Source organism: Rhinoraja longicauda, unplaced genomic scaffold, assembly GCF_053455715.1.
Source record: "Rhinoraja longicauda isolate Sanriku21f unplaced genomic scaffold, sRhiLon1.1 Scf000066, whole genome shotgun sequence".
NCBI lineage: Eukaryota > Metazoa > Chordata > Chondrichthyes > Rajiformes > Arhynchobatidae > Rhinoraja > Rhinoraja longicauda.
In genome coordinates this window covers 55,756-67,597 of record NW_027601284.1, presented here as the reverse complement: position 1 = coordinate 67,597, position 11,842 = coordinate 55,756, and positions in this window count along the sequence as shown.

Genomic DNA, 11,842 nt, shown 5'->3' with positions numbered 1-11,842 from the left:
GATAAATTTGCTGGAATTATTTGAAGATGTAAATAGCAAGACAGCCAAAGGAGAGACAGTGGATGCTGTCCATCACTATTTTCAGAAAGCCTTTGATAAGGTGTCACAAGATGGCTGCTTAGGAAGATGAGAGCCCACGGTGTCAAAGGGCAGATACCAGCATGGATAACTGGTTGGCTGGATGGTAGAAGACAAAGAGTGGCAATAAAGAGGGATTTTTTTCTAGATGGCTAACAGTAACTAGTGGAGATCTTCAAGGATCGGTGTAAGTCCGCTACTCCACGTTTTATATTATGATTTGGACGAGGGGATTGAAGGCTTTGTGGCCAAGTTTGCGGATGTTACGAAAAGAGGTGGAAGGGCAGGTAGTTTAGAGAAAGCATGGACTCCGCAGAAGGACTTGGACATTTTGGGGGAAAGTGCAGAGAAGTGGCAAATGGAACATATTAATAATAATAATAATAATATATTTATTTTATATAGCGCTTTTCAGGGTACTCAAAGACGCTTTACAAAGCAAACAAGACATAAAAACAAACAAACCAACAAAAGATTTGTCCTAACGGAGAAGCGGCGAACAAATAGCGCCAGCGTCCTCTCACGTCCGGGTCCGGCAGTAAACAATAAAGAACACAAGACACACAATTACAATTTTAACACAAACAACCATCACAGTGATTGCTCCAGGCACACCCTCACTGTGATGGAAGGCAAAGAAAAGTTTTATCTCCTCCTCATTATTCTCCCGCGGTCAGGCAGTCAAACTGCTGCCTCGAGGCGATCGAGGCTCCCGACTTTTGAAGCCCCCACCGGGCGATGGAAAGTCCCAGGCCGAGCCGAGCAGGCCGATGAAGGTCCTAAGACCCCACCGGGTGATGGGAAGTGCCGCGGCCAGGCCACGCAGGGCGATGAAGGGCCTGCGAGCGGGTCGATCGAACCTCGCGCTTCGGGGCGGTCGAAGCTGCTACGGCTGGAGCTCCCGAAAGCCGGTCGCCAGCCAGGAACCTGCGAGCTCCCGATGTTGCGGTCTGCAGGGCCCACGGCCGAAGCCTCCGAGGTGGTATCCAGGCCCTGCGACCGGAGTCTTCAAGGTCGATCCCAGCTCGAGGCCGCCGATTCCACAGTGTTAGGCCGTAGCGCGAACGGAGATACGACACGATAAAGGCCGCATCTCCGTTGAGGAGGAGATTAGTGCCTCACTCAACGTGCGGAGTACTGCATTTTGGTAGTGGGAATAATGGCGTAGACTATTGTCTAAGTGGGGAAATAATCCATAAATCGGAAGTGCAAAGGGACTTGGGAGTGCTGGTTAAGGATTCCCAAAAACTTTATCTGCAAGTTGAATCGATGAGAATGATCAGCCATAATCACATGGAATGGTGGTGCTGGCTTGAAGGGCCGAATGGCCTACTCCTGCACCTATTGTCTATTGTCTATTGTCTAATGGAAGCAAACTCAATGCTTGCATTTATTTCAAGAGGACTTGTATACAGAAACACGGATGTAATGTTGAGGCTATACAAGGCGCTGGGAAGGCCGAATTTGGAATATTGTGAGCAATTCTGGGCACCATATCAGAGGAAAGGTGTGCTGGCTGTGGAGAGGGTCCAGAGGAGGTTTACAAGAATGATCCCAGCAATAAGTTAACCTATGGCGAGCGTTTCTTGGCTCCCGGCTTGCACTCGGAGTTTAGAAGTATGAGGGTGGACCTCATTAAAACATACAGATATGTGAATGGTTTAGATCCAGTGGATGTGGAAAGTATGTTTCCACTTGTGGGAGCATCTCGGACAAGAGATCATTTCCTCAGAATTAATCCACGTTCTCTTTTGAAATGATCAGAAATTTATTTAGTCAGAAGGTGATGAATTTGTGGAATTATTTGCCACAACAGGCGGTGTAGGCCACGTCAGTGGATATTTAAAGGCGTAGACAGAAAGATTCTTGATTAATACAGGTATCAGAAGTTATGGGGAGAAGGCAGGAGAATGGGGTTTGGAGGGAAAAAGATTGGCGGATAAGACGATTGGCCGAATGGTCTAATTCTACTCCTATTCCTTATCACCCAATGCCCACCTGCGGTATTGCGTCCGATGCACACACTGCCCCTTGCTTTCCCCGCACACCTCGTTTAAACTTCATCCCTTTCACCTTAAAGGGGTGGCTTTCAATACTTGATATTTCCATCTTGAGAGGAATGATCTGACTGTTTACCATATCTTTGCCTCTCATAATTTGCTATCGATCTATCAGGTTGCTGCCCGAATTCCGATGAATCAGTCCAACATCTGGTTGTTCATAAGCTCCAGGCGATGTTCTTGTAAACGTCTTGAACATAATTTCCGAAGCGCCCATATCCTTCGTGTCCGAGAGCGAACATAACTACACAATGCTGCAAAAGCGGCGAAGTGAAGTTCTCTAATGTTGAATTTTGACATCTGACTCATATTCAATGACACGTTCAAATATAGCAAGCATTCTACGTGGCTTATTTATAACTTTAAACATACTACCACGATTTGTATGTTCACATTGGGAACTCAAGTTCCATCATGAGCAATGCTGATGCTGCGATGCGCTTATATTGTACAGACAGTGAGGGCTGTTGTGCCTCGATGTTGCAGTATGCTGTTGATGTTCATCCACGGGAGGGCGCCATGACAGGATATTGCCACTGTACATGCACTGAGGCGCGCTGTGTGTGGATGTTGCAGTGTAATGCTGATGTTCATCCACGGGAGGGCGCTGTGACAGTATATTGCCACTGTACATGCACTGAAGTGCGCTGTGTGTGGATGTTGCCGTGTGCTGCTGATGTTCATCCACGGGAGGGCGCCATGACAGTATATTGCCACTGTACATGCACTGAGGTGCGCTGTGTGTGGACGTTGCAGTGTGCTGCTTATGTTCGTCCACAGGAGAGCGATGTGAGAGTCTATTGCTACTGTACATCCACTGGGGTGCGCTGTGTGAGGATGCTGCAGTGCACTGTTAAAAAAGAACACCAGGTACAAAAGTCATAGCAGCAGAGTTAGTGCACCAAGGACCATCGAGTCCACTCCGGCATTCTATCATGGATCATCTATCGTTCCCACTCAACTCCATTCTCCTGCCGTCTCCCCGTAATTGTCGACACTCTTATGAATCACGACCATGTCCAGCTCCGACTTAAAAATACCCAATGACGGTTTCTGTTACGTTCTGAGGCACACAGAAACTGGACTCAAACGCACGACTCACACACAAGAGTCAATTTGGGGGAAAAAAGGCGTTCTGTAATTTTTAAATTTAAAGAACACTGCGATACAAACCAAAACCCTAAACTTACTTAGCAACAAAAACATTAGTTACAAAAATACTTACTAGGATATTCACTAACTGTACTACGCTTGACAAGAACTTGGAAACAATGCGGGTAAGTCGAGAATCAATGACCGAGAGCACATGAATCACAAGACGAACTGGCACAGGACAAAGGGAGGCGTGGACTATATATACATGAGGTAAGGGCACACAGGTGGAAACAATCAAGGCGGGGCTGACAATCACAATGGCAGGAAGTCAAGGGACCTGAAATGAGATAAGAGGTAAGTTTCACCTTAAAACAGGAAGTGAGCGCGAGACTTGACATGAGTGATTTTAACTTGACGAACCGCACTAAGGACAAGACGTGGACATGACGTGACATGAGAATCTAAACACAGAACATGACACAAGACTAACAGATATGACGCAACATTACAGTACCCCCCCCCCTTTAGGACCGACTCCTGACGGTCCAGGCTGGTCAGGATGAGTCTTGTCAAAGTCCTTGATCAAAGTCTTGTCCAAAATGAAGCTGGCAGGAATCCAGCACCTCTCCTCAGGACCGTAGCCTTCCCAGTCGACCAGAAACTGGCGACCGCGACCTCTCTTGCGGACTGCAAGAAGTGCCTTAACTGTGTAGACCGGACCACCGTCGACGAGCCGGGGGGGTGGAGGGGGCTTGGAGGCGGGCACAATTGCCGGTTTTATTTTGCTGACGTGGAATGTAGGGTGAACCCTTAATGACCTGGGGAGTTGTAGACGGACCGAAACAGGGTTAATGACTTTCGAAATGACTTTCGAAATGGGAAATGGACCCACGAACCTTGGAGCCAGCTTTCTGGCGTGGACGTGAAGTGGCAAGTCCTTTGTAGACAGCCATACCTTCTGGCCTGGGCGATAATGCGGAGCGGATCTGCGGTGGCGGTCGGCTGCCGCTTTCATCCGGGACTGACCCCGGAGTAGAACCCACCGAGCTCCGTCCCAGATTCGGCGACAGCGTCGGATCATGGCGTGGGCAGAAGGCACCGTCACCTCACCCCCATAAGCCGAGAACAAGGGGGGCTGATAGCCGTAGGCACACTGGAAGGATGTGAGTCCCGTGGCAGCCGTAGGAAGCGTGTTGCGTGCGTACTCGACCCAGATGAGATGGTCGCTCCAGGTGGTCTGGTTCTGCGCGATCAGACAGCGCAAGCAGGTCTCGAGCTCCTGGTTCATCCGCTCAGTCTGGCCATTGGATTGCGGATGGTAACCAGAAGACAGGCTGACGGTGGCACCTATGAGGGAACAAAACTCACTCCAAAACTTGGACACAAACTGAGGGCCTCAGTCCGAGACAATGTCTGTAGGGAAACCATGGATACGGAAAACGTGAGACATCATTACCTCTGCCATCTCTTTGGCAGAGGGGAGCTTGGCCACAGCGATAAAATGTACCATCTTTGAAAATCGGTCTACCACCGTCAGGACAGTTGTGTTACCTTTGGATGCCGGCAACCCAGTAACAAAGTCAATAGAGATGTGGGACCAGGGCCTCTGAGGGACTGAAAGTGGGTGCAGCAGGCCCGCTTGGGCTTGTCTGGAGGGCTTGCTCCTTGCACAGACAGGGCAGGCGGCCACATATTCAGCTACATCCTTCTCAAGTGAAGGCCACCAAAAACGCTGTTTAACCACAAAAACAGTTCTCTTGGCACCTGGATGGCATGTGAGCAGGGACGTGTGAGCCCAGTGGATTACCTGGGGGCGCAATGTCACAGGAACAAACCAACGGTTAGTAGGACAGCCACTCGGTGCTGGAGTCTCATCATTAGCCTGCTTCACATCTGTTTCGATCTGCCAAGACACCGCTCCTACCACACAGTTAAGTGGCAGGATGGGTTCGGGTTCTCTGGTATCAGGTTCAGAGTCATAAAGTCGGGACAGGGCGTCTGGTTTTGTGTTCTGGGAACCGGGCCTGGAAGACAGAGAAAAGTTGAACCTACTAAAAAACAGAGTCCATCTGGCCTGACGTGAGTTGAGTCTCTTGGCTTTACGGATGTATTCCAGGTTCTTGTGATCTGTCTATACCAGAAAAGGCTGCTCGGCCCCCTCCAGCCAGTGCCTACACTCCCCCAATGCGGCTCTGACCGCCAGCAGTTCTTTGTTTCCGACATCGTAATTCTTTTCTGCTGGGGTCAACTTACGTGACAGGTAGGCGCAGGATGAATCAGGTTGTCCTTCTCCGCTCTCTGGGAAAGTACCGCCCCAATCCCCTCGTTGGAGGCACCAACCTCCACAATGAACTGTCTCTGGGGATCTGGGATGGTCAGAACAGGAGCGTTGGTGAACAATGTTTTGAGGCGCTGGAAGGCGGCTTTGGCCTGAGGATTCCACTGGAACTGGGTCTTGGAAGACGTGAGAGAGTGCAGAGGAGCAGCAACAGCACTGAAGTCTCTAATAAAACGTCTGTAAAAGTTTGCAAATCCGATAAACTGTTGCACCTTCTTTCTGTGAGTGGGGGTGGGCCAATTGGCCACAGCGCTGACCTTATCAGGGTCCATCTGGATGTGGTCGGCCGATATAATGTAGCCCAGAAAGGACATTGTGTCTGCGTGGAAGTCAATAGACAATAGACAATAGACAATAGGTGCAGGAGTAGGCCATTCAGCCCTTCGAACCAGCACCGCCATTCAATGCGATCATGGCTGATCACCCTCAATCTGTACCCTGTTCCTGCCTTCTCCCCATACCCCCTCACTCCGCTATCCTTAAGAGCTCTATCCAGCTCTCTCTTGAAAGCATCCAACGAACTGGCCTCCACTGCCTTCTGAGGCAGAGAATTCCACACCTTCACCACTCTCTGACTGAAAAAGTTCTTCCTCATCTCCGTTCTAAATGGCCTACCCCTTATTCTTAAACTGTGGCCCCTTGTTCTGGACTCCCCCAACATTGGGAACATGTTTCCTGCCTCTAATGTGTCCAATCCCCTAATTATCTTATATGTTTCAATAAGATCCCCCCTCATCCTTCTAAATTCCAGTGTATACAAGCCCAATCGCTCCAGCCTTTCAACATACGACAGTCCCGCCATTCCGGGAATTAACCTAGTGAACCTACGCTGCACGCCCTCCATAGCAAGAATATACTTCCTCAAATTTGGAGACCAAAACTGCACACAGTACTCCAGGTGCGGTCTCACCAGGGCCCGGTACAACTGTAGAAGGACCTCTTTGCTCCTATACTCAACTCCTCTTGTTACGAAGGCCAACATTCCATTGGCTTTCTTCACTGCCTGCTGTACCTGCATGCTTCCTTTCATTGACTGATGCACTAGGACACCCAGAACTCGTTGAACTCCCCCTCCTCCTAACTTGACACCATTCAGATAATAATCTGCCTTTCTATTCTTACTTCCAAAGTGAATAACCTCACACTTATCTACATTAAACTGCATCTGCCATGTATCCGCCCACTCACACAACCTGTCCAAGTCACCCTGCAGCCTTATTGCATCTTCCTCACAATTCACACTACCCCCCCAGCTTAGTATCATCTGCAAATTTGCTAATGGTACTTTTAATCCCTTCGTCTAAGTCATTAATGTATATCGTAAATAGCAGGGGTCCCAGCACCGAACCTTGCGGTACCCCACTGGTCACTGCCTGCCATTCCGAAAGAGACCCATTTATCCCCACTCTTTGCTTTCTGTCTGTCAACCAATTTTCTATCCATGTCAGTACCCTACCCCCAATACCATGTGCCCTAATTTTGCCCACTAATCTCCTATGTGGGACCTTGTCGAAGGCTTTCTGAAAGTCGAGGTACACCACATCCACTGACTCTCCCCTGTCAATTTTCCTAGTTACATCCTCAAAAATTCCAGTAGATTTGTCAAGCATGATTTCCCCTTCGTAAACCCATGCTGACTCGGAATGATCCCGTTACTGCTATCCAAATGCTCAGCAATTTCGTCTTTTATAATTGATTCCAGCAACTTCCCCACCACTGATGTCAGACTAACTGGTGTATAATTACCCGTTTTCTCTCTCCCTCCTTTCTTAAAAAGTGGGATAACATTTGCTATCCTCCAATCCACAGGAACTGATCCTGAATCTATAGAACATTGAAAAATGATCTCCAATGCTTCCACTATTTCTAGAGCCACCTCCTTAAGTACCCTGGGATGCAGACCATCAGGCCCTGGGGATTTATCAGCCTTCAGTCCCATCAGTCTACCCAAAACAATTTCCTGCCTAATGTGGATTTCCTTCAGTTCCTCCATCACCCTAGGTTCTCCGGCCCCTAGAACATTTGGGAGATTGTGTGTATCTTCCTCAGTGAAGACAGATCCAAAGTAACGGTTTAACTCGTCTGCCATTTCTTTGTTCCCCATAATAAATTCCCCTGCTTCTGTCTTCAAGGGACCCACATTTGCCTTGACTATTTTTTTCCTCTTCACGTACGTAAAAAAACTTTTGCTATCCTCCTTTATATTATTGGCTAGTTTACCCTCGTAACTCATCTTTTCTCCCCGCATAGCCTTTTTAGTTAACTTTTGTTGCTCTTTAAAAGAGTCCCAATCCTCTGTCTTCCCACTCTTCTTTGCTATGTTATACTTCCTCTCCTTAATTTTTATGCTGTCCCTGACTTCCCTTGTCAGCCACAGGTGTCTCTTACTCCCCTTAGAGTCTTTCCACCTCTTTGGAATAAATTGATCCTGCAACCTCTGCCTTATTCCCAGGAATACCTGCCATTGCTGTTCTACCGTCTTCCCTGCTAGGGCCTCCTTCCAGTCAATTTTGCTCAGCTCCCGCCTCATGCCTCTGTAATCCCCTTTGCTATACTGTAATACCGACACTTCCGATTTTCCCTTCTGCCTTTCCATTTGCAGAGTAAAACTTATCATGTTGTGATCACTGCCTCCAAATGGCTCTTTTACCTCTAGTCCCCTTATCAGATCAGGATCATTACACAACACTAAATCCAGAATTGCCTTCTCCCTGGTAGGCTCCAGTACAAGCTGTTCTAAGAATCCATCTCGAAGGCACTCTACAAACTCTCTTTCCTGGGGTCCATTTCCAACCTGATTTTCCCAGTCTACCTGCATGTTGAAATCTCCCATAACCACCGTAGCATTACATTTTTGACACGCCAATTTTATCTCCTGATTCAACTTGCACCCTATGTCGAGGCTACTGTTTGGGGGACAATAGATAACTCCCATTAGGGTCTTTTTACCCTTACAATTTCTCATTTCTATCCATACTGATTCAACATCTCCTGATTCTATGTCACCCCTTGCAAGGGAATGAATATCGTTCCTTACCATCAGAGCAACCCCACCCCCTCTGCCCACCTGTCTGTCTTTTCTATACGTTGTGTACCCCTGAATATTCAGTTCCCAGCCCTGGTCCTCTTGTAGCCATGTCTCAGTGATCCCTACAACATCATACTTGCCCATGACTAACTGAGCCTCAAGCTCATCCACTTTATTTTTTATACTACGCGCATTTAAGTACAACACTTTAACTTCTGTATTCACCTCCCCTCTCACATCGGTCACAATTGGCCCTGCCCTTAATTTCTTTTCCCCTCTAGAACTTCTGTTCCCATTCTTCCGAGAGTCTTTTGCAATATCTCCTGTATTCCCTTTTTTTTTACCTCATCTTCATATTCACAATTTGTCAACCCCTCCCCCCCACTACTTAGTTTAAAGCCACAGGTGTCACACTAGCAAACCTGCCTGCCAGAATGTTTGTCCCCCTGCTGTTAAGATGTAACCCGTCCCTTTTGTACAAGTCACCCCTAGCCCAGAAGAGATCCCAGTGGTCCAGAAATCTAAATCCCTGCTCTCTGCACCAGCCCCTCAGCCATATATTCATACCCTCTATCTCTCTGTTCCTGGCCTCACCAGCACGAGGTACCGGTAGCAGTCCAGAGATAACCACCTTCGACGTCCTAGTTCTCAGTGTTTTTCCCAACTCTCTAAACTCCCGCTGTAGCACCTCCTTCCTCTTCCGCCCGACGTCATTCGTGCCCACATGCACAACGACTTCAGGTTGATCGCCTTCCCTCACTAGGATTTTCTGAAGCCGGTCCGTGATGTGTTGAACCCTGGCACCAGGGAGGCAACAGACCATCCTCAAGTCCCTCCTGCTGCCACAGAATATTCTATCCGTCCCTCGGACGATGGAGTCACCGACCACTACGGCTCTTCCTGACTTCGGTCTCCCCTGTCGAGTATCCTTGCCAACAGGTCCGCCACTCGGACTAGAAACGTCTTCTGCCCCGACAGTTCCCAAGAGGGTATACCTATTTGCAATAGGCACAGCCACTGGGGTCTCCTGTAGTCCTCGCCCACTCCCCCCTGAAACAGTCTCCCACCTTCGCTCGACCTGGACCCTTGGCGTGACAGCCTCACAATAGGTCCTGTCGAGGAAACTCTCGCATTCCCGGATGGCCCTGAGGTCATCCAACTGCCTCTCCAACTCCACCACACGTCCCTTCAGGAGCTGCACCTGGACACAGTTCTTGCAGGTGTAGCTCCCAGAAGCTCCAGCGACGTCCCTGTCTTCCCACATCCTGCAGGAAACACACTGCACCAACTTTTCCGCCATTACCTTGTGCCTATAACCAGTTCTGGCTTAAAACAATTGTAGCCTCCTCACCTCAGCCTCCTCGCCGAAGACTCGCAGCCAAAGACTGGCACTTTTCTCACTGGGCACTTCCCTCACTGGGCACTTCCCTCATTGGGCACTTCCCTCACTGGGCACTTCCCTCATTGGGCACTTCCCTCACTGGGCACTTCCCTCACTGGGCACTTCCCTCACTGGGCACTTCCCTCACTGGGCACTTCCCTCACTGGGCACTTCCCTCACTGGGCACTTCCCTCACTGGGCTGCACCCTTTTGCAAGTATTGCTTATATCACCAATTAAATTGCCTGATTGTCCAATTTACCTGACTTCTCACTTAAATTAGCACTTACTTTTCTTCTCAGCCAACGGGCGTCCTTGCTCTGCTCCCGGACTTTTCAAACTGACTACTAGCGTCCTTTTAGCGCTCTTTCTAAACTGCCTTTTCCACTGTAATTAGCACTTACTTTTCTTCTCAGCCAACGGGCGTCCTTGCTCTGCTCCCGGACTTTTCAAACTGACTACTAGCGTCCTTTTGGCGCTCTTTTTAAACTGCCTTTTCCACTGTAATCAGCACTTACTTTTCTTCTCAGCCAACGGACGTCCTTGCTCTGCTCCCGGACTTTTCAAACTGACTACTAGCGTCCTTTTGGCGCTCTTTTTAAAGCGACACCTCCTTAAAAATAATAATGTAGTGGCCTGGCGGAGGCCAGAGAAAAGGCAAGACGCCAGGCAGTTTTTAGTAAGATTCTTTTATTAGGCTGTGAGCTCCTGCCCACAGCGTAGTTCTCCCAGGGATGAGCCACGCCTCCCCTTGGTCTCACTTTTAACCCCTTACGCCTGTCCGTCACGTAACGAGGGGCTGACCCAAGGAGTGGCCTGATCCGCCACAGGACCCCCCCCCAAGAACCGGAGGTACAAAACGGACAGGAGGGCGCACGAGGCGACCAGCCCGGGTGCGCACCATGACCGGCGCAGGGACCGGCGACTGACCGACAGGTTGAGGGGTCGTAGCAGACACTGGAGGGGGTAGCTTGGACGGGGGGCGACCGCGCGGGCGGGGCTGCGCAACCGGCACCGGCCGATCAATGTCCACGTGTGCCGGCTTCAGCCGTGCGACCGAAACAGTCTCTCTGCGACCCCCCATGTCCAGAACGAATGTGGCCGAGCCGTGTTGCAGGACCCGGAAGGGGCCCTCGTACGGCCGCTGGAGAAGTGATCGGTGTGCGTCCCTGCGCAGGAACACAAACTGGCTGTCCTCTAGAGCGGCAGGGACGTGTGGCTGGAAGGTCCCATGACGTGACGTGGGCACAGGTGCCAGCCTGCCCACCGTCTGCCGAAGACGTTGCAGGGCGTCAGAAGGCTGCTCCACTCGACCCTGCGCTGGTGGGATGAACTCCCCGGGAACCGTCAAGGGGGCCCCGTACACCAACTCGGCGGAGGAGGAGGCCAAGTCCTCCTTGGGTGCGGTGCGGATCCCCAGCAAAACCCACGGCAGGGCGTCCACCCAGTCTGGGCCCGTGAGCCGAGCCTTCAGGGCAGCTTTCAGCTGGCGGTGAAAGCGTTCCACCAACCCGTTCGACTGTGGATGGTACGCCGTAGTGTGGTGTAGGCTGACACCCAAGAGTCTTGCCATGGCCGACCACAGTTCCGAAGTGAACTGTGGCCCCCGGTCGGATGTAATGTCCAGTGGCACCCCGAACCGGGCGATCCAGTGCGCCGCCAAGGCCCGCGCGCAGGTGGCCGTCGAGGTGTCTGCCAGCGGAATGGCCTCCGGCCACCGCGTGAAGCGATCTACCACAGTGAAGAGGTGGGTCACGCCCCGGGACGGCGGCAGCGGCCCCACGATGTCCACATGAATGTGGTCGAAGCGCTGCCGAGGGACACGAAACTCGTGCAGAGGAGCACGCACGTGTCGCTGGATTT